A 23,103-nucleotide genomic window follows, 5' to 3' on the forward strand; every position below is an offset into this window, starting at 1 on the left:
TATGGCAGAATAATATTCTACTATATGTATATGCATAGGATGTATATACCACATTTTCTTCATTCATTCATCTGTTGAAAGATAATCTGTTCATCTTTATCCATTCATCTGTTCAAGTATCCACTCACTGCTACTTTCCTTTGTTCTCAGTGGTCCACAGGTATCCAAACTATTCTGGTCTGTCAGTACTCTGAGTGAGTCCAGACAAAAACAAACAAACAAACAAACAAACAACATTTCCCTGGGCAGTCTTCTGAGAAACTGGAATATTGGAAACATTTGGCGCTCTTCACTTTCAACCCCATGGGAGTAGTTGTAGTCTGGAGTGTTCTCTTCCACCACTAAATGGTGCAGGCTTAGGAGAGGGGTGATGTAGGTAAAATAAAATCACTTTTCTTATCTATTTTAATGCAGCTATTCCCAGTTTTGTGCTCACCTCTGGTACCGCAACTACTTACCTTGTCCATATGACTTTGTAAAACCAGCATTTCTGTGGGGGAACAAGGGCTGGGACTGTCTATTTTGCCATTTTGCTAATGCTACTTCTCCAACATGAACAAATATTTAGAGCCTTATCCTTATTAATATCTGTTCAATTAACTAACTTTTTTGATAATCTCAAGAAGCATGAACGTCTGAAGAAAGTGTTGATTTTAAGATCTCATTCAACAGGTGAAGGGAAGGAGACTCCAGGAGAATTGTTGGGGAGATAGCCCCCCATGAATATCCCTACAGTACAGTTAATGGTCCATCTCCACATAAAGCTAGCCTTAGCATAACTGTAGCTTTTATGATATATTCTCTGAAATCCCTCCACTCATAGAATAAGTAGGGACTAAGGCTTTGTGTGTGTGTGTATATGTGTGTGTGAGAAATGATGTAACAGATGAGACTAAGGGCAAAGCTCTGCAACCAACAGCAGGTTCATGTCTACTTTTGCTACTTCTTAGTCATGTATATTTAGGCATTCAGTTAAGGCATTAACTCCACTACGCATCACTTTTCTCATTTCTTATAATTACAATGATAAAATCATACCAATAGAACTTCATTTGGTGATAACAAGTGCTAAAATCATCAATACTTGTAAAGTATTCAGAATATTGTCTAGTACATGGTATTATATAGATATAAGCTATTACTATTATTTATAAAAATAGATTCTTAACATATTACAACATAATTAAATGCATATCTGTTCATGATGCCATAAATAACCTTAAAACAGAAAATATAAACCAAGAGGAAATATTTGCAACATAAGTAAAATATAAAGAATAAATCAGTAAGAAACAAAAAATCTGGGAGAAAATTGAGTTAAATGAGCAAGTAGTTCCCAAAAGAATTTTAAAAATGCAATTTTTAAAGAAGCATATGAAAGATGGTAAAATTCACTAATAAATAATAAAAATGACCCTAAAATTAAAACAAAAATGAAATTTTATATGCTATCGGCAAAAACAAAAAAGATCAATATCTAACATTAGCAAGGGATCAAATGTTCTCACACATGATGTCTAAATGAAATCCCCAGAAACAAATTTATCAAAACACGGAAGTACTTATCAAAGCATAAAATATTCTTACCTATTAAACAAGAAAGTCCATGTCTAGAAATTTTTACAGAAATGTTCAAAGTATTCTTTAAGTTTATGAAATATGTGTGCATGTATATTCCCTGCAGCATGATTTTAATGGAGAATATTTAGAAATAAGCTAGTATGAAAGAGTAGTATCATTCTTAAGGGAAAAAGGATTAGTAAAATATATACCAAATGTTAGTTTTTATCAACCCTAGGCACGAGATAGCAAGTGACTTTTATTTCCTCTTTATACTTTTGTAAATGTTCCTAATTGATTATAGTAAACTTGCCATAACTTGTATTATTTTTATATTCAGGAAAAAGAAGTAAGCTAATGTTCTTTTAAAAACTTTAATGTACCCAAACCCAAACCCAAACCCATGATTGAAGATTTTATTGGAATAAAGAGCATATGGTTGTGATGTGAGTCTTAGAGTGAAAATGAAAACTTCTTCCCATTATTTTGTCCCAGTTCGTAGGATCTGTATTTCTGCTATACATATATTCATTCTCATTTATTTAATAAACCAAAAGCACAGAAGATTATAGTCAGCAACACAGTAACCTATATAACTATATAGTCTAAATATTTCTGACAAAATATTGAAATAAGTCTATCAATCATAAGGGGTTAGGATTTAGAAAAATGTATTATAGTCAAATCTCTATAAACCTAATAAAAGAAATCTGTTGAAAATCAATTTTTAAAATTTATATTAAGTAAATCGAACTGTAATGTTCAGCTAATGTATATCTGTCCTTTTTGTTCACTTAAAAATATTAGCCTCTAAAATTATGTAGTTTTTTTTACCTTTCACTTTTCTTTTAGATTTTCTTTTTCTATTGCACTTGGCCAAAAACCTCTGAAATTATGTCATAATTGTAGCTTTTGGAGGTAAAGTCTCAAATGACCAAATGGATCAAATCAAATTTAATATGATGTGATTTTAAAGAGGCCAACATACTAAATTTTGAAATTTTGTGTTTATTCTGGAAATATTAGCTAAATATTTTGAAAAAATTACTAAGGAAGCAAACTTTTTTTTCCCTGTACAGCTTTGTTACATTTGGCACTAATTTTAAAAATCATTTCCTATAACCATACTCAATTTAATGAATATATATCCAAGAATTGTACCATAGTGACATGGGTGAGAATAGTGCTGCTTATTAAAATTAACGATTCATAAATGGGCTATTCTCAATTATCCATATAACATAAAATCTGAAATTCAGAAAAAAATGGAAGCCTCATTTTGCACAACAGATTGGATCCTATAAAATTTTTCCTAAGCTTAAAACAAACAGTCCGATTTACTGATTAAAGTATTATCCCATCTTTCTAGAGCCCACACATGAGGAAAAAGAAAAACAGAGGGAAGGAAAGAGGAGAGAGGAGAGAGGGGAGAGGGGAGAGGGGAGAGAGAATATATAATCTATAGTTTAAAAAGGGAAAATTGTCAGCACCACAAATATAATCTCAAGGATTCCCCCATATAGTCAGCAAAAAAGAAAAATTTCTATGAAAATAAGTTTTACAAAGTGAGACTCTGAGATTCTGTGTTCTCTCTGTATGTTCTTGACATCAAAGTTATAGATTATTGTGAGTCCAAAGCACCTACCTAAAAAGAAAACTGAGTCTGTTCTGTCTGGAAGATAGGGAATGCCATAGCTTAGAGTCTGAAGCAGTAACGATCTAGCTCTTGTAAATCCAAGGTATATTAGAAAAGGCAAACCCTTTTTTTCCCAAAAAGATTGGCCCTCTTCCCCAAACCAATCTATGCCTTGAAAAGAAAATGAATAAAATTAAGTTAAATTAATGATGTCACCTTTTCTTTTTGAGGTCAGACAGGGAAAATGAACGTGATGGAAAAAAGAGAGAAGATCTAAAGCCTAAATTATGGATTATTTCCCAAAGCTCCAATAATTTTAAAATAAAATTATTTCTATCATCTTGCCCTACAGCAGGTTTCTCATACTTATTAACATGTATAAGAATCATCTAATTACCTTGGTAAAATACAGATTCGCAATTTCATCCCAGGTGATGATCTTTCTGGTCCAAGGACCCTACTTTGAAAAGCAATGCCTACTACATACACAACAACTATTTAAAAAAATGGATTGTATTCTGAAAAAAAATAAATAAATAAAAACAATCCCATTTACAATAGCATCAAAGACAATAAAATATTTAGGGGTAAATTTAACCAAGGAGGTTAATTATCTCTACATTGAAAACTGTAGGACTTTGATGAAAGAAAATAAAGATATCACATGTTGATGGATCAGAATAATTAATGTTAAAATGCCCATACTACTCAAAGCTACCAATATATCTTTATATTCAATACAATCCCTATCAAAATACCAATATCAAAATACCAATAAAAAAAAAATCAGAAAGTTCATGTGAAACCACAAAAGACTCTGCATAGCCAAAGCAATCCTGAGAAAGGAAAACAAAGCTGGAGGGATCATACTTCTTGATTTCAAACTATAGTAGTAAAAATAGTATGGTACTGGCATAAAAGTAGACACAGACCATTGGAACAGATTTAAGAGCCTAGAAATAAACTCATGCATATGTAGTCAACTAATATTCGACAAGGAAGTCAAGCATATTCAATGGAAAAAGGATACTCTCTTCAATAAATGTTGCTGGGGAAGCTGGAAAATCATGTGCAGAAGAATGAAAATAGACCCTACCTTATACCACTAACAAAAATTAACTCAAAATAGATGAAAGACAAGTGTAAAACCTGAAATTATCAAACTTTTAGAAGAAAACATACGAAAAAATCTCATTGATGTTGGTCTTGGCAATGATTTTTTGGATATGATGCCAAAAGCACAAGTAATAAAAGCAAAATTAAATAAGTGGGCTACAGTAAAGTGAAAAGCTTCTGCGCACACACACACATCACACACACACACACACACACAAAATGAAAAGGTCACCTATGGAAACAGAGAATACTTACAAGCCACATATTTGACAAGGAATAATATCCAAAATACGTAAGAAACATATAACTCAACAGCAGAAAAACAAACAATATAATAAAAAATGGTCAGAGGACCTGAATAGAAGACATACAAATGGCAAATAGTTACATGAAAAGATGCCCAACACCACTATCATCAGGACAATGAAAATAAAAACCACAATGGGATAAAACTTTACACCTGTTAGAAGGGCTATTTTGAAAAAGACAAGAGATAACAAGAGTTGTCAAGGATGTAGAGGTAGGGAACTCTTATGTACTATTAGTAAGAATGTAAATTGGTAGGGGAAAACAGTATGGAGGTTTCTCAAATGTTAGAAGTACCATATCATATAGCAATCTCACTTCTGGGTATATATCCAAAGGAAATGAAATCATGATCATGAAGAGATGTCTACACCCTCATATTCACTGCAGCATTATTCGCTTATTCATGGTAGCCAAGATATGAAAGCAAACTATGTGCAGATTAATGAATAAAGATCACACACACACACACACACACACACACACACACACACACGAATGTTATCCTGCCATAAAAAGGGAAATTCTGCCATTTATGACAACATGGATGAAATTACACAGAGCGAGATAAGTCAGATAAACACAAATAGTATATGATCTCAGGTATATATGAACTCGAAACAAGCCAACATCTTAGAAACAGTACTGGTTGCCAAGAACTAGGGGTTAAGAGAAATGGGGGAATGTTGGTCAAAGGATATGAACTTTTTGTTATAAGATAAATTAATACTGGGGATCTAATGTGCAGCATGGTGACTATAGTTAACGATACTGTATTATATATATAGAAGTTACTAAAAAAGTAAATATTAAAAGTTATCACAGAAAAGATAACTGTGAGGCGATGGAGATGTTAACTAACCCTAGTATGGCAATCATTTTGCATTAGATACGTATATTAAATCATCATGTTCCACACCTTAAACTTACCCAATGTTATATCTCAAAAAAGCCAAGAAAGAAAGAAATGGAAAGCATACCTTCTGATCTTTCATTAAGTTTATTCACATTACTACTATTTTTTAAATTCTTAATGTTTCTAATATGACTCTTGCTCTAGTATCAGTATTTTCTATCATGTTAATATTTAATCTAAGTGCCCATGATTATTAAAGTTTCTTATAAGCTTTTGGTATAAAAAGTGGTCAACAGTTTTAAAACAAATGGCAAATAGTTGTTCAGGCTGTAACATACTTGGGCATTAATTGCAAAGAGTAGTGTTATAATTAATGTGCTCAGATGGCTTCTTCATTTTAAGAGAGATATTCTTGACAGCAGCAGGGCCTATTTCCTGACATTTCTAAAATCCATATGCTCATAGAAAAATGTGCAATTTTTTTTGCCAAGTAGGATACAGGTTCCTGATAAGCCTTCATGGTAGTGGTTTAAGGACCAATACACCCGGAGTGAGAAAACCTGACTAAAATTCTGGCATTACTCAAACAACTCTTGACCACATATAAGTTCCTCGTCTCTTAAATGAAAATAATAAAATACTTCAAAATCTTTAAAAGCAATTTTTAAACTACATACTGTGATGGCATGTATTGTGTTTTTTAAAAATTAAAATGAATTACCCAATTTAAACTTAAGAAATTAATTTATATATTGACCAAAACATTTTACAAAGTACAGCAATAAAGATTCAAAGAACTATCTTATAAAACTTTAGAAACATTGCCAGTTTACCCATTTGCCAATCTTAGATAAAAAAAAACTAATCAAGACACAAAATGATTAAATATTGTCTAATCAAATATTAAAACATATTCTAAATCATGATTATCAGAATATTTAATGTTGTTTCACAAATATTCAAATTTCTGAGTTTTTATAAATTATTGTTTAAATCACTGTAAAACTGAATAGCTTAGAGAATTTTTATATTTTAAAATAAAAAATTGTTACAATATTTTTCTCTATTCTAAAAATTATGTCACAGCTGGTATTAGAAGTTTTTCACAATATACTTTTTTTTCCTGACTGTTTTAATTGAGATGGAGTTATCTTCTGAATCAGGAAAAATTATATAATATTGGATTGTGGCCTGGATGGCAGAAACAGAAATTTCTATTTCTGTTCTGATTTGATTACTTAGTATGATGGTTTTTTACACCATGTTATAACATTCTAGTTTAGTCAAATATTAACAATAAAAATAAAAAATTTAAATTTAAATTATTAAATAATGAAAGAAATTTAAACAATTAAAGAAATTAATTATGACCAAACATAATTCTTATATAAATTCTGTTAAAAAAAAAAGTTTTATTTAACATCTACAGAACTACAAAATAAAGCAGCAAGCATTTAAATCTTTATTTTTATTAATATATTTACACTGTATACCCCATTTAATTCCCGAAAAAGGTTTTACTATTGCTACATACACAGATGCACACAACCATGCACATGCAATGTAAATTAGAGGAGATAATAAACACATCAAAATCTAAACTAACGTCATAGCCTACACCAAAAAATGAGTACTAACTTTTTTAAAGAAATGTATAAGGGAGAATTTAAAACATTAACATTGAATGGTCTTTAATATAATTTTACATGACATGCTGAGACATACAATGACCAAGACATAAATTAGAAGTATAAGCTAACAAGCTTCTGTCTTCAAAAACTTGCTAGACAGTTTAGGAGTTAGGGGGAACTATATCTATTTTCCTCAGGTATCAATTATTCCATCTGGTCTTTTGACAGAAAGTATGTAATGGTTCAAATTTACTGTTGATGGTGAAAGCTTGAGATACATATATTCTGTTTTGCCAACTAAAAAGTTCATATGCTTTAGATGTCTAAATTTTCAAAATTAAGGTACTTGATTTACTTTCCAGAAGACATTTCTATGGAAGCTAATGGTACAACTCTGATAAGGAGTTTTTTATGACCTGACTTAAATTTGACTTCATTTAGAAGATAAATTTTTATGAACCAACAATAATACACAGCAAAGAAGCAGAAATAAAGCTAGTTAAGTGCCTGCAAGACCAAATTCTCTTCAAAAAACATTTTTCATCTAAGTATTCAAACCATTCCTCTGTTTACCTCTCGTTCCCGCCTCCACTGAAAATAACCAGTGATTCAGTGTTTAGCATATAAAAGAGATTATTTTATCCTAAAAGAAAATATTAAGAAAAAATATTATCAACTTCTTTGATTAGAAAATCATTGCTAAGCAGCTAAAGAACGTACAGTTTAGGTTAGAACTACCTCAAGGAGGCCCCATCAAGAAGAGGTAACTGAAAAGTCATTCTCAGATAATTGAATGAATTGGCTTTCTAAATTGGTTTATTTAGTGTCATTGGTTATATCGAGAATATCTGCCAAAAACTGGTGTTGGTTTTAGTATAATTAATATTAAACTGTTCTTTCTGAATAGTATCATTTGCTTTGTAAAGCTATTTCTGGTTGCCAATAGTAAAATTATGTCATAGAAAAGGATAGTTATATCCTATTGGTTCTGGCAGGAGGGCATGCTTTAAGTTCATAGAAATGTAGCATTAAGTTACTTAAATGCAAGTTGAAAATTGAGTAAAAAGTAAAGGGTCCTACACAGTTTTGTTTTATACCACTTGGGTATGAAATTTGATCACGATGTCATGAAATTATTTTTGTATAATCTGATTCTCACACTGGGGTTTTAATCCAGAGCACTGGCATCATGGGTTGTTTTGTTTTGTTTTAATGGAAAAAGAAGAGAAAGAAAAACATAAAGGAAGATTAATAAATGAAAGCTCCTTGAGGGCAGAACTTTATTGGTTCACTCCTTTGGTCCTAGTAGAATATCACATGCAACTCAAAGCTTAATGATCAGTTTTAATTATTATTTCCTTTACACATCCAATGTGATATGAAGCATAAGATGCATCTATTAATTAGTCTATGAAGGTTTTGCTTTGTAAAATTGTTTTTATGCTTCTGAGTATGTTCACAATATTTTACTTCAATGTACATAGGATTTTATGAATCGATATAGGTAATAGGAATCAATTCTAATCCTAGGAGAAAACCACTTTTGTTTCTATTTTAATAACTTAAACCACAGTTTGCTCACTTTTAGTGATATATTCACTTCTAACTCAAATAACCAGCTAAACTAGCCTGTGACATTATAATGCTGGCATTAAAGGATATAGGTTGTTGTGGATTTGGGAAAAGAAAGATCATTTTTTTTTCTTTCTCTGGATCAAGGGAGTAATTGGACCCAGATATCAATATTTGGAGATGCTTAAAAATTTCCTTTCATGGGTGTTGAGCTGGCTCTCACTGAATTGAGATATTCCAATAGTCAGGTGCACGTGCTAACATAAGCAGTGGTCCCTGGCAGGTTAACAAAACAATAGGTTAATGCAGCAGAAGCTGAGAGTTTGTTCTAGAGTGTACTGTTTAAAGTCACGTCCCAAGAAAAAAGAAAAAAACTTCAGTAATTAGTGATACTAATCCAACAACTTTCTCCTTATTACTAACTCCTTTCCCTGACAGAAACCTAGCTCTCATCATCCATAGTATATAAACATATTTGCTCAGTCATAAAATTCACATAAAGTAGTTTCAGAATTATTAACCTATAACTCTATGGAAAAATTAATTTACCACGTGGAGTACAGCACATACAGTTCTTTTGATCTTTATCCTTACAGTATATATTCAAAATACTGTTCCCAAAGTTGCTTTGTTTAGTTGATTTCTTCTCTATCCTGGTCAGAGTGGTTATGTTATCCTTTTTAATATATATCTAGGTAGGTTTATTTGTTAGTGTTTACATTACATTTTGGATTTCTCCATCATCTTTTATGATTTTTACTCATTATTGGTGTTTGGGAATGTGAATCATGGTTCTAAGAGTGAAATATACAAAAAGTTATACTCAGAAAAATCATACCATCTTCTCTTTTCTACCCTATTTGTATTCTCCAATTATTTCCACCCATTTTTACCTATCATGTAGATAACAAATCTATTTTTTAAATTTTATTTTGTTATTAGTTTCAAGTATACAGTACATTGGTTAGACATATATATAATTTATAAAACGATCCTCTTAATTGCTCTTTCTTTACTCTGGCTCTCCACCTAGCCATTACATTATTGCTAACTGCATTCCCTATACCATGCTCCCCATCCCTGTGACCATCTATTAACTACTAATTTGTACTTCTTTAACCCTTCACCCTGTTCTCCCAGCCCCCCAACCCTGTCACCAGATTGTCCTCTATGTTCGTGAGTCTGTTTTTGATTAGTTTGTTCTTTTTGTTTCTTAGATTCCACATATAAGTGAAATCATATGGCATTTATCTTTCTCTGTCGGACTTATTTCATTCAGTATATAATAACCTCTAGGTCTATGCATGTCACTACAAATGGTAGGATTTCTTTTTTTTAATGACTGAGTAATATTTCATTGTATATATGGTCCATAATTTCTTTATCCATTCATCTGTTAATGGGCATTTAGGTTGCTTCTTGGCTATTGTAAATTGTGCAGCCATGAACATAGGGGTGCATAGATCTTTAAGAATAATTATTTTGGGTTTTTTTGGATAAATACCTAGAAGTGCATTAAAAAAATTAAAAATGGATAACAAATCTTATTAGGATCTGATTTATTCTTCTTGTATTTCTTTTTATGCAAATGAACAGATACATATAGATTTTCTTATATCTCTCTCTAATTTATTTGAAAAGTAGCATAAAACAGATTCTTCTTTGAACATTGTTTCTTTTATAATAAGCAATATATCCTGGAAATTGCCTCATATGGATTCATAAGGATCTGCTTTATTCTTTTTACAGTTGCATATTACTCCATCATGTGGATGCACTAACCTATCCTATGTGTAAGCATTTAGGCTGTTTCCAATATTTTGTAACTACAAGAAATGCTATTATAAAGGATCGTATCCATATTTATTTTTACATTGTTGGAGGGTAACTTCAGGTTAAATATCTAGAAGAGGAACTTTTTGGTGTAGAGAGTAACTGAGTAGATAGTTTTGTTAGGTATTGCCAAATTCCCATGCAGAAGGAGTGAGCCACTTTAGTTCTCCACAGCAATAAATGAAAGCATTGTCATACTTTAATATTTTCATCAATCTAATAGGTGAGAAGTGGTATCTCAGTGTTATTATAATTTGTATTTCTCTAATTACGAGTTTAACCATATTTTCATTTATTTAAATATGTTTTCATATGTTAGATATCTTGTCAATTGTTTATGTCTTTTTTAAATTTTTCTGTTGGGTTTTTTGAACCTTTGCCATTCATTTTTTAATAGTGCTTTATATTTTAGGGATACTATCCCTTTGTGTCTAATATACATTTCACATTTTTCCTATTTCGTCAGGTTTTTTTGACTTCTATACAGTATTTTTATCATGATTTTAAAAATATAGTCAAATTTATCAATCTTTTGTTGCTTCTACATTTTTACTTATAGTTAAAATCCTTTTCCTAGAGTGAAAAAAAAGAATTTGTTTTTTCTAGTATAGATTTTGTATTTTTACCTTTATAACTCTGATCCATTTATTAAAAATTCCCTCTTTGCTTCAATAACTTGAGATGACATTTTATCATATGCTAAATTGTCAACATATACTTCCATCTATTTCTGCCTTTTTCAATTCTATTCCTTTATTCTATCTATGTATCAAAATGCCAGTAGCACACTGTTTTAGTTAGAAAAACTTTATAATATACTTTAATATTTAGTAAATGTAGTCTCTCCTCATAGATTTTCTTTTCTAGTCCTTTCCTGGATATTCTCTACATGTTTGGTATTTCGTATGAATTTTAAAATCAAATATTCTAATTCTATAAAAAGCTTGTTGCTATTTTTATTGCGATTGCATTAAACTTATAAAGTAGGGAAAACAGACTTCTTGATCAAATAACGTTACCAGTAATGGCATATTGACATCATGTACCTCCTGATATGATACCCTGAAAAGGACACATATCTAATCTGTGGTAGTCCTATCAGAAATGCATCACTTAATTCTAACCATGAGAAAATATCAGACAAACCCAAAAGGAGAGACATTCTACAAAATAGTTAGTACTCTTCAAAACTATCAAGATCATAAAAGACAAAGATCGAGGAATTGTCCCAGACTGCGGGAGATTGAAACATGGTAATTAGTAAAAATGGGAGAAACTGGTTAAACTCTGGATTAAATATATACATATATTGAGACAATTTGTGAAATTGGAATAAAAGCTATTGTTAGTTAATAAAAGCCATCGATATTAATTTTCTGGTTTCAATAATTGTCCTATGGTTACATAAAATATTAACATTTGGGGAAGTTAAATGCAGAATATATGATTACATATTTTTTAAACCTTTATTTATAAGTATAAATTATTTCAAATTAAAATATATATCATTTTTTATCCTCTTTTCCCCTTCTCTTCATTTTAAATTCAACTATAACCTTTTTACTAATATAGTCGATTAATTAATGATAATATAGAGTAAAATGGTGAGTCAGAAGTGAAAAGTGCTATATTCATAGTAATGTCAAAATTTTACTTTAGAAAATGCTATATAATCATTTCTACCTTTTTCGATTAAAATTAAATGCAATTATATTTTTCTAGCAAAATCTAGCCACTGTTTTGTTTCTGGTCTCTTGCCAAGACTGAGATATTTAATGACTTTCATCTTGGCAACCAAAGCAGATGCAAATATCATCAAGAGGAAGAACTTATATAGTAAATCTGCAGCTGGGTCTATCCAAAGTTTGCTTTGCAGTGGCCTGTGATTTTTTTTTTTTTTTACTGTTATTATTCTCTTTTAAATAAGTGTATTGTCATTAAATGTCTTGGTAGATAATGTTATTTTAACATTTTCTCTTCCTGGGGAGCCAGATTAATTAGGACATGCTCGATGGAAATAATTTACGTTACAAGTTTTCTAAATTAGGCTTCTTATATATTCAAAACATTTGAGATATTTTGTTTTTTAAGGCCACTGACCATTTAGCAACATTTTTTTCTAATCAAAAAAAGCAGTTTTTGTCATTGCAACAGATTCTAAGCTTTATACTTAACTTTTCTCTTCTTAGATATTATAGCAAAACCTATAAACATTCATAAATATTCAGAAAGTTTTTCTATATTTTAAGTACAATGACAAATTTCCTTTTCCAAATTCATCAATATAGCTTACTGACTAATGTGCAGAACAGATGCCGCAAGACTTTTTTTTCTTTAGTCCTATATTTTGATATTAAATATTTCCAAAAACTACAAATATTTTGTTATTTTAATATGTAAATGCATGATGTCTAATAATAGAAAAGGCAATTAATTCACATATGAAGAAAATGAATTTAACATGAAAGAAGATAATAATAAATATGTTCTTTGTTTCATGAACTATAAGAATATTTCACAGCTTTCCAAGGATTTTTTTTGATCTAAGAAAATATTAGATATATTTACAGTAAAACCTTGATATGTAAATAGTTAACATTTGCATAGTCAACCATTTGGGTTAGCCTTAAAATCAATGCCAGATCATAAATTATAATTTTAACTAAAGTACAGCTCGAATCTTAGGCAGTTTTAGGCTATTGGGATGAAGGAAGTTACTGAGCCAAAAGTGAACCTAGTTGGCTAAGATTAACAATCTTAACTTCTATCATTGTTTAAAAATGAACTCCAAAAGATATCCAAGTGTTATTTTTTATCAAAGAGAAGAAAACATGAAAAGATCCAAAACATTGATCTTGTTCCTACTTTAGAAATATGCATTTTGAATAAAATGAAACAATCATATATCTTTAAAAGATGATTAGCACTTTATTTTCATTCACAAGAGAATTATGCAGTAAAGTGATATTTTTGGGATGTTGCAAAGGTTGAAATGCTCTTGCACCAATCCAGTAATAGTTTATGATCTTAATTTAATTCATTTTGTTTTCATGCCTGGTCCTTTTTGTGTGGGAGCATTTCATTTCCTCAAGTATAAATTTTATGATAAATACATATTTTTTAGATAGCTATTTAGCTGGGCTTGATCGAATGTAGGGGCAGTTATAAAAACTGCAAAATGAGTGAGTCATTTTTTAAGGAAAGTTATCTGATTAAAATATTTATAATTATCTTTTAGAAATACCATGTGAGTAATCTCAAAATAAGTCCAAACTGAAAACAAAACTTATGCGTCTGTCTAGTTGTCCATTCTATGAAAATAGAAATATCCCTGTGTTATAGAAATCATTGTAGCATCTAGGCATCTCAAAACCCACATTAAACAAGAACAGTGTGTTATAGGAGTACAAACTGCCTTGGATTTCTTTTCCCCACAGCATTATTGCCTGAAACTTTTTCATGATGGATTATGTCTTATGACTTGTTGAGAAACAAACAAGAACTAAACCAGAAAACTTCACTAAGTGTAGAGAGGAATTTTTATATCCTTGAATATTTAGGTGATTATTTTAGCCCTAATTCTCTATTCCCCATCTGGTCTCCCCAACACTTATACTTCCTGAGTGAAACTACTATGTCATGTGTATTCATTCTACCATCACCACATGGACCATCACTATAGATAGTGAAGGTCGCCATGCCTACAGTCAGCCAGATTTTAATCGTGTGGTAAGAGACACAATATCATTCTAGTCAGTTACAAAACCGTGGCCGTAATTACACTGAGAGGATTCAGTATCAATTGTTTTGACCTCTCAAGAAGTTAAGCTGTTTGTATTTCACATATTTATGTACTGAATCTATAGAGTTTTAAAAATACTCTTGAATAAATAAACTTTTCAGAATAATTTGTGTTTTCTCTGATATTTCTACTATTCTTCCCTTTGGCATTTCAGTCTGAGGACACCAAATAACCAAGAAAATGGAAAGGCTTTTGCCAATGCTGATGATTTTCCTTCCCCTAAGATTTTCTTTCTTATAATATCCATATGATTTAGTGCCATCATTTAAAAAAATTTTTTTGTATAATATCTATATGTTTTATAAAAAGATCACAGATTTGAAGATAATCATCCCACCAAAATATTGATGCCACAGAGTAAACATCTAATAAGTGTAATTTGTAACATTCAGAGACACACTGTGGAACTAGAATCTTTTATACGTGCCCATGGGAGCTCCCAGTGAAAATGATTACTCTTACATCAGTAGGCCTTAAAATGTGATTTTAGGACTACCGATAATCCACAAAGGTTTCCCCAGGTGATCCACAGACTGGTTTCTTAGAGTGCTGTTTATTATATAGCAATATCTAAATGCCTTGCTCTATTATGAATTAATAATAGAGACACTTAATTAAAAAACTACATCACCTCACATCACCTTATTGAAATAACAGTAAACTAATTAATGCTAATGTTTACTTGAGTTTTGTTTTCGGTTGGAATGAGTAAGATATTTGGTATGTGATATATTTTCTCTTCCTGAAGTGAGTTTGACCTGAAAAATGTTCAATAATTTTGTTTCAAATGCTTATAAATTACTGTGTGCGTTTGTTTGTTCATGAGTTTTTTCACTGACTGATTTGTTTTTATAACAATCACCTTTGGTCAATAGCAATTTCTCTTCTCTGAACCTTTAAAAAAATTGCTATAATCAGAGTCAAATTTCCTGATTTGACATTTGTTATTCTGGAGTGATTTACTTGAGTAAAATTAATAATAATTTTTAAATTCTTGATTCTTAGCCTCTCTCTCTCTCTCTATATATATATATCCCAAAATGCAAAGTAAAATTGAATTAATATTGCTTTTGAGCCATATAAGTTGGGTTCAAATCTTTTTTTCATTTATTAACTATACAAATCTCAGTACATTAATGAACCTTGCACCGCCTCAATTGCCACCCTTCAAAATACCTATCACTCAGTGTTCATAGGAAGATTAATGAGATAGAATGTATATAGCACAATATCAAGCATATGGTAAACATACATTCTCTTTTATTCTCTCTCTCCCTCCTCTACCTCACAGAGGGAATATTAAGTTGATACATCCACTGTGAAGGGCAGTATAGCAGAACATATTAAAACTGAAATGTGTGAACCTATGACTTTTGATGCTATGAGAAGATTTTTATAAAGAATAAATGTTGAATTTTATTAAATATACTTTTGACATCAATCAAAATACTAAATGATTTTTCTGCTTGGGTCTCTTACATAATAATTTTTGTTATATATGTGTGTTATTATTAAATCATCTGTACTGAACCACACTTGACGATATCGTGTTAAGCTTTAGCCAAGACATTAGCATCTGACTCTAATTCTAGCCATGTCATTTCATAGCCTCTGCTTTTCATTTTCCTCTGTCTGTAAATGGAGGATAACAATAGTACTGAACTCATGGATAACAAAAATTGAGTTAATTTATATATATAAAGCACTAATAACAGGCTCTAGAAAAAAGCATGCACTCAAGAAATATGAACAATTGTTATCAGGACTGATTTTGGGTGCTCTCTCTTGTCAGAATGAGAAATGAGTGTTATACTACCTATGTACAAAGTCTTAGGAAATGTGGCTGCCTATCCATGAAAGCTTCCAATGTCTTCTAAATAACTTTTAAATTTCTTCCTTTGTTGTTCATTTGGTTGGATTTCCTATTTCTTTTTTATATTTAATTTTGGTAATTGATATTTTATTTTAAAATATTCCTTTCATCTGGCTTTCCAAATAAATGATTTTTTAATTTAATTACTTTTCAATCTGTTATTTTCCATTTCTAATGATAAGATCTTGGCCATAAGTACACTAATAAGTGTTTTTGTGCATTTATGAATCTTCTTCTTCTTGTTCAGTTCAGCCAGTGATTCATCTATTTGACTGTTCTTCTACCACACAAACACACAAAATAACAACAACAATAACAAAAACAGAACTTACATTTCAATTCAATGAAAGTTTCTATTTGTTTGAATGTAATTTGTAAATTCCTGCTCTGTCTTTATTAAATAAAAACTTTCCATCCATTCTTTTTTCACTTTTAGTTATTTCTGTTCCAGATCTGTCTTGTTTTAACAGCTTGAGTGCAAAATGAGGTCACTTTCCATTTAATATTAATTTTAAATTGCACAAAGGCTTCATCCTGCCTGTCTCAAGAGTTGAATTATAATTCTTCCTGGAGAGTCTCAATTCGGTGACAATATTCTCTATCTAATGTTTCAGTCCTATTTATTATTATTTTCAGGGAAAAAAAATCTGGAAAGTCTGTCAGGCACATAGAAGTCTGTGCCCTTCCACTGTTACTGCCATTGCCCCCTCAGGCAATCACGACAGGCAGACCTATCATCTGCCATGTCTAAGGCATGCACCACTGTTACTGGTCTACAGGAATTTATCCAGAGGGGCAGAAGTAGGTGTAGGAGGGAACAGAGAAGAAATCTTCTCTTTTCCAGTATTTTGTTCAATTACAGTTGATCCCATCATTGCTTTAAAGAAATTCATTTCTCTCCCCTCTTATATACATCTATACACATATTACCTGCATACATATGTCTAATGGTCACTAGCCTACCATGGCCCCAGTGAAATTAGGAAAAGATGTTCTTCCTGAGCATGAGACAGGCAAGAGAAGACAAGCTGGATTTCAGCCCCCACTTACCAGGTGCCCTAATGCAATGAACAGTCTGCAAAACCATATATACATTGTCCCTGCACATAAACACAGGCATATATAAGAAGCTGCTTCAAAAGTTCATTCATGGTGTTCAGGGTAGCCAGGTTATAGCAGCAGTGTTGCCAGCCGCCTCCTGCTTTACAGAACTAGCCTTCCCTGGGACCTGAGGAAGGACATTTTTTCCTCCATGTCCTAAGGATCTCATTTCCTGCATGGCTAAGTGATGAGATTTATTCAAAGCAAGCTGGTTTCCAGTACCCCTGACACTGCTGTCACTTCCACCTGCAGCACAGATGTGCATTCACATGCTCCAGCTCTGGCTGCCTCTGCCAGTGACAGATAGTACGTGTGTCCTCTCTCAAAACCCCAACATTACCACACTCCTGGCATCCCTGTCTCATCCTTAATTCTGAAAAAAAGCAATTCCCTCCTTACCCTCAAGGCTCATCCCATTCCCCCCTCAGACAAATAAAATATCCATACTCTTGTTTTTATAGCCATCTACAAAATAAACAATCAGGTACCATTTCATTTTCTTTAATCTAATTGCTCAGTCTTGTCCGTGGTCACTTTGTCAAATATGTATATCCTGTTCTAATGTCATTTCTGTTTCTAAATTGTCTCAATTTTTAAACAATTTATTCTTAGAACAAATATCTTATGAGTACTTACTGTGTATCAAGCAATATCATATCTTTGGCCGAAGAAAAAAGAATAAAAAGTCTGTTTCCACAGTACAGTCTAGGGGGTGTGTAGACAATAAACAAAAATCTGACTCTATAAATAACCATTTAACATTTTATTAATAATCATTTAACATAGTAAAATTATATTTAACTACATGTAGATGATAGATTAAATAGATGATAGATAATGATGATGATGATGATAGATGATAGATAGATAGATAGATAGATAGATAGATAGATAGATAATAGACGATAGACAAATAGATGTAATGTAGATAAAGATATAGTCTACTATGCAGGATGGAGGAGTTTAATATTTAAGCCAAGATCAAAAGGTAGTAAGAGGGATCAAACCATACGGATAACTGGGATAGTGCATCCAGGCAGAGCAAACAGTGTTTGAAAGCCTCAAGGAATATTCTGGGCTTGTTAGGGATAAGGTAACAGTCTGCCAGATTAAGCCAATCCTTGTAGGCCATTGTAAGTACTATCATTTTTAACCTGTGTGAGATGAAAACATTAGAAGATCAGTGTCGAAAAGTGACATGACTTAAGTCTTATGAGGTCACTCCAGCTGCTGCAGTAAGAATAGACTGCAGGAGGAAATGTGAATCAGTGCGAGTAATTGGGAAGCTACTGCAGGAACAGACCAAGAAATGATAGTGACTGAATGGTGTAGGTATTGAGAAGTGTTTAGATTCTGGATATATTTTTAAGGTAGAGCCAGTAAGATTGGCCGATGGATTAGATGTGGGCCTTCTTTCCTGAGCTCTTCAACTATACATCTAACTAACGTGTTTCTCTTCCATTCCACCATTTATTCATTCGGCTTATTGAGTCCTTACCATATGTCAAACACTATGACTATACTATGTGGGAAACGAATAATGCATTGTTTCTTTCCGAGAAGCACACTGTCTATCAGAGCAGAGAGACATAAATAAAAACACTCAAAACATACGAATTATAACATAGAGAAAGGAGGGACTGACTACACATGGGAAGATCAGTGACATTGTCACAGGAAAGATGAAATGTGATTGGCATTTGAAGAATGAGTCAAAGCTGGAGAATAGGAAGAAGGCTGTTCTCTGGTCCATGTAGTAGAAAAGATGGAGGATTATGCTGAAGCAATGACAGAAAATGTGGGGAAGAGCAGATGGGTTCAAGAAAGATATAACAGGTAAAATTTGGTAAATAAATGACATTAAGGGAAAAGATCAAGGTGGAATTAAAAAACTCTAAATACTCTAGTTTTGGTAAGTAGATAGAAGTTGGAAAAAAAGTTTGGGGAAAAGATAACTGCATTAATTTTAGAAATGCATAGGTAAGTTACTTGCAGTAGCTCAAATGGAAGTATCCAGAAGGCAAATGTAAAAGCAGGCCAGTGCTCAAGTAAAGAGAGGAAAATAATACTAAGGAATAAGCATATCCATGGTCATTAAAACTGTAGGAAAGCATGCTATTTACTAGAACATGAGCCAATACATTTTCAAAAAGAGTTCTTATGAGACCATAAATTCATTAACTACACAACCCTCCTCATATTTAGGCCCCAAACTGCAGAATTGCCATTGGTATCCCATACACTCTGTCTTTGCATATTCAATCATGCTTAGCTCCTTTGGGTTTCTTCTTCCTGGGTAGTTCTATTGGATCTCTTTCCTCCATGCACCTTAGTATACTCTCTCATATACATCTGCCAAATCCTGCCCAAATCCTACCCCAGATTTTTCATATGCCACTTCCCTGAGAAAGCCATTTCAGAACTTCCAACCCAGATGCATCCAAGTCATCAGGTTCATCTTGAGCACCTTGTTTTTGTCATCTGAAAAGTGACTACAATAGTAATAACAACCTCATAATACCATTATTAGGATTAAATAAATTAATACACTAAAATGCTTTAAATCATTTTTATTGCATAGTAAATGCTCAATACAGTCTAGCAATTATTGTTGGAGACAGCATACAATAAATGGTTAGCTTCTGTGCTTTGGAAACTGGATCTGTCTCCAGATAAATCAAATGAAATTGAATCCAAATACAGCCACTTAGTAGCTGGATGATTTGGGTTAAGTTATTTGCATCTCTCTAGCTTCTTTTTTTTTCATCTGTAAAATTGTTAAAGTCATGGAGATGCATGATATCTACCAGAACAGTACCCTGATAGTTTTTGGCGATTTGCTTATTTTAAGTTTTATCTCAAAAATCTTAAAATTGTTAGGGAGAAAAATGTTCTTTTCATCTTTTGTGTTGCCTTCATAATATTTGCTGATTCCTTGCATAAGTTACCTACCCAATAAATATTTATTGTCTTGAATAGAGAAAAAAGATTTTGTGAAAATCCCTTAAATCTAATGTATAAAAGGAAAGGTCAGTTTGGTTTACAACAGTCAAGGAAAATTGGTCTTGACCATGAATTGTATAGGATAAAGAAGAACTGAAGAAGTTTCTTGATTCAAATTTCACTTTTTGTAAAGCTCCTTTCAGTTTTTCAGTTAACCAGAGTGAAAGGAAAAACCAAAATTAGATTTATTACATGAAACTAAGATTCTGCACAGCATTCACCTACTTTCAGGCAATTTGAGAGACGTGAAGAGATAATGGAATAAGTAAACTGGTAAAATAAGAGAAACTCAAATCTAAGTTGTTTCTATGTGAATTAGTTTCACTTACCATATCTTCTATTCTCACTAAATTTTTAAATGGTAATATGTCTTTAATATGGATGAAAATCAAATTACAGAGATAAAGAGACATTTAAAGGCAAATATCAAGAAAGAAAAAAAAGAAACTTCTGGAAAGAAATCATCTGCTAGAAACACTTAGGAAATAGCAAATTAGCAAGTGGTAAAATGTGAACTATGCTGAGAACTTCAAGTTATTCAATGATCAAGAAAGTTTTTATAAGAACTTGTTATGCCAGAGTTTAAAAAAATCTTAGTATGTTCTTCCAATGTATATATATATTCCTTAGGAAAAAATACTGTTTTAAGATTTTTTTTGTATTTTTATTTGAAAAATAATACATGAATATGGTAAAAAAAAAAAAATTAAAAAATGTAAATGTTAATCTCCCTTTCACACCACTGTCTTCCCCAGTTCTCTTTCCCCAGAGCCAATAACCATTTTAAAACTCATAAAATCCTGTATAACCTTTGAAAATTGGGAACAGTCTGTATATACCATGCTACTAAGTGCTTTCTAAAATTTAACTCAGAGTCATTCTGCATAATGCATCTAGATTTACTACATTCTGTTTAATAATTGTAAAACATTTAACGTACTTTCATATGTTATACAGACCTATCACAATTTATTTACCTACAAAAGGTCCTTACAGATAGGCAATTGAGTTGTTTCTTGTTTCTTGCTTTAATAAACAGTATTACAGTGAACATTCTTGCACCTATCTTGCCATACTTTTATAAGTATAAAGTGTTAGAGTATAATCCTATATAGAATTTCTATTTCAATGACTGTGTTTAATTTGGCAGTTAATAGTAATGGCTATTTCAAAGAATTTTAACAATTTAAAATCCCACTATTTTTATGAGTGAACCCAACTAACCATAAGCTTACCAGCAGGTACTCCGACTCTATATTATCACACATTTGATAATATAATTTATTCTCTGGTTTGTCATTTGGTACTTGAATTAGCTATTGTTTTTATCATACAGAAGTTTTATCCTATTTTCCTTTATGAATTTCCTTTATAAATTATAAATTATATATTCTTTTAACACATTTGCTACTACAAGAGTTTTTCTTAATCTAGTTTTCTTCCAGCTCTTTTGTAATTTTATTTTTAACTTTAATCCATTGATTCAACTGACTTTTATTTTTTATTAAGGAGTGGGCTCAATTTTTTTTCTCTTCGCCCCCGCAAAGAACTAATTAATTGTCCCAATACCAACACCATATATTTCTTGTTTTCACTGAATAATCTATCTAGTCCTCAGCGATTTTATATTAATATTACAAACATATTTGAGTACCTGTATGTGTAGCATGATGATAAGATGATGATGAACACAGACACTATCTTTCCCTGGAGTTCAAATTTTAATGGTGAACATTAGAAAAAAAGTAAACAGACAATAAATAAAATATTGTAATATGTGATTTATAATAATAACTAAAATTTATTGAGAATTTACTATGTACTTGACTCTGTTTCAGGGGTTGTCACCCTACTGCCATGGCCAAATCCAGTTGGCATCCCATTTCCACACAGCTGGTAAGCAAAGACTGAATTTACATTTTTGAAGGACTGTAAAAAAAAAAGAAAAAGAGGAAAGAACAAACAATATGAAAGACAGATCATATATGACTTGCTAAGCCTAAAATATTAATTATCTGGTTCCTTACAGAAAAGTTTGCTGACCCCTGTTTTAAACCTTTTACACGTATTTACTCATTTAATCTTTACAATTTACCCTTGAAGTAGTTAATATTATTAAATAATATTTAATTCCTAACGTTCTTTCAAGAGAGAAAATAAAACACAAAGAGGTATCTTATAATTACCATAGGAGAAATAAAAAGAGCACAGAATTACTAAATGAGGGTGGGAAATGAGGAAGATTTCTTATGAGAAAAAAAAAAAGCCAGACTTACAAAGGAAGAAAAACCATGGCAGGCAGATAGAGGAAGTATGTTTAAAGAACCTGAAGCAATTATAAGTTTGGTATATTTAAGGAACTTGAAGATAATCAGTGTGAGTGTAACGAGGTGAGCTAAGGAAAAGTAGAAAAGTTTGAAGGCACAGTACGGATCAGATCATGTATCAATTTGTAGACCTTATAAGAAATTTGTGTTATTAATGAATGTATGGGAAGCCATTGAAATATAAGAAGAGGGGATATGAGGTGAGCTAATTTATGTTAAGATAACTTTTGTGGATGTGTAAAGAATGGAATACAGGAAGACCAATTTTGATAGAGTTGTAATAATCCTGGAAAAATATTATGATAGGCTGAACTAAAGGGACAGTAGTAAATTAGGGCAAAGGGATAAAGAAATAAAAGAATTTGTTACAGGATTATATTGGGGATGTGAAGAAAAAGAAATAATGCTATCTTTCTGGCCTGAGTAATTAATTGGATGGATGGTAATATTCTCCACTGATATGGGTAAGACACAAAAGAGTTTTCTG

The 23,103-nt window shown here is 31.5% G+C and overlaps 1 long non-coding RNA gene across 1 annotated transcript in view; it reads left to right on the forward strand.

The window, feature by feature from the left end:
• LOC120612576 (uncharacterized) overlaps positions 1-22,190 on the forward strand; it is a 176,354-nt gene extending 154,164 nt beyond the window's left edge. Inside the window, exon 3 of the long non-coding RNA XR_005655497.1 lies at positions 22,128-22,190. This is a non-coding gene — a long non-coding RNA (uncharacterized LOC120612576). The remainder of the gene's footprint in view (positions 1-22,127) is intronic.
• Positions 22,191-23,103: the final 913 nt, after the last annotated feature.

Source organism: Pteropus medius, unplaced genomic scaffold (assembly GCF_902729225.1).
Source record: "Pteropus medius unplaced genomic scaffold, Ma_sr-lr_union100, whole genome shotgun sequence".
In the NCBI taxonomy this organism is placed as follows: Eukaryota; Metazoa; Chordata; class Mammalia; order Chiroptera; family Pteropodidae; genus Pteropus; species Pteropus medius.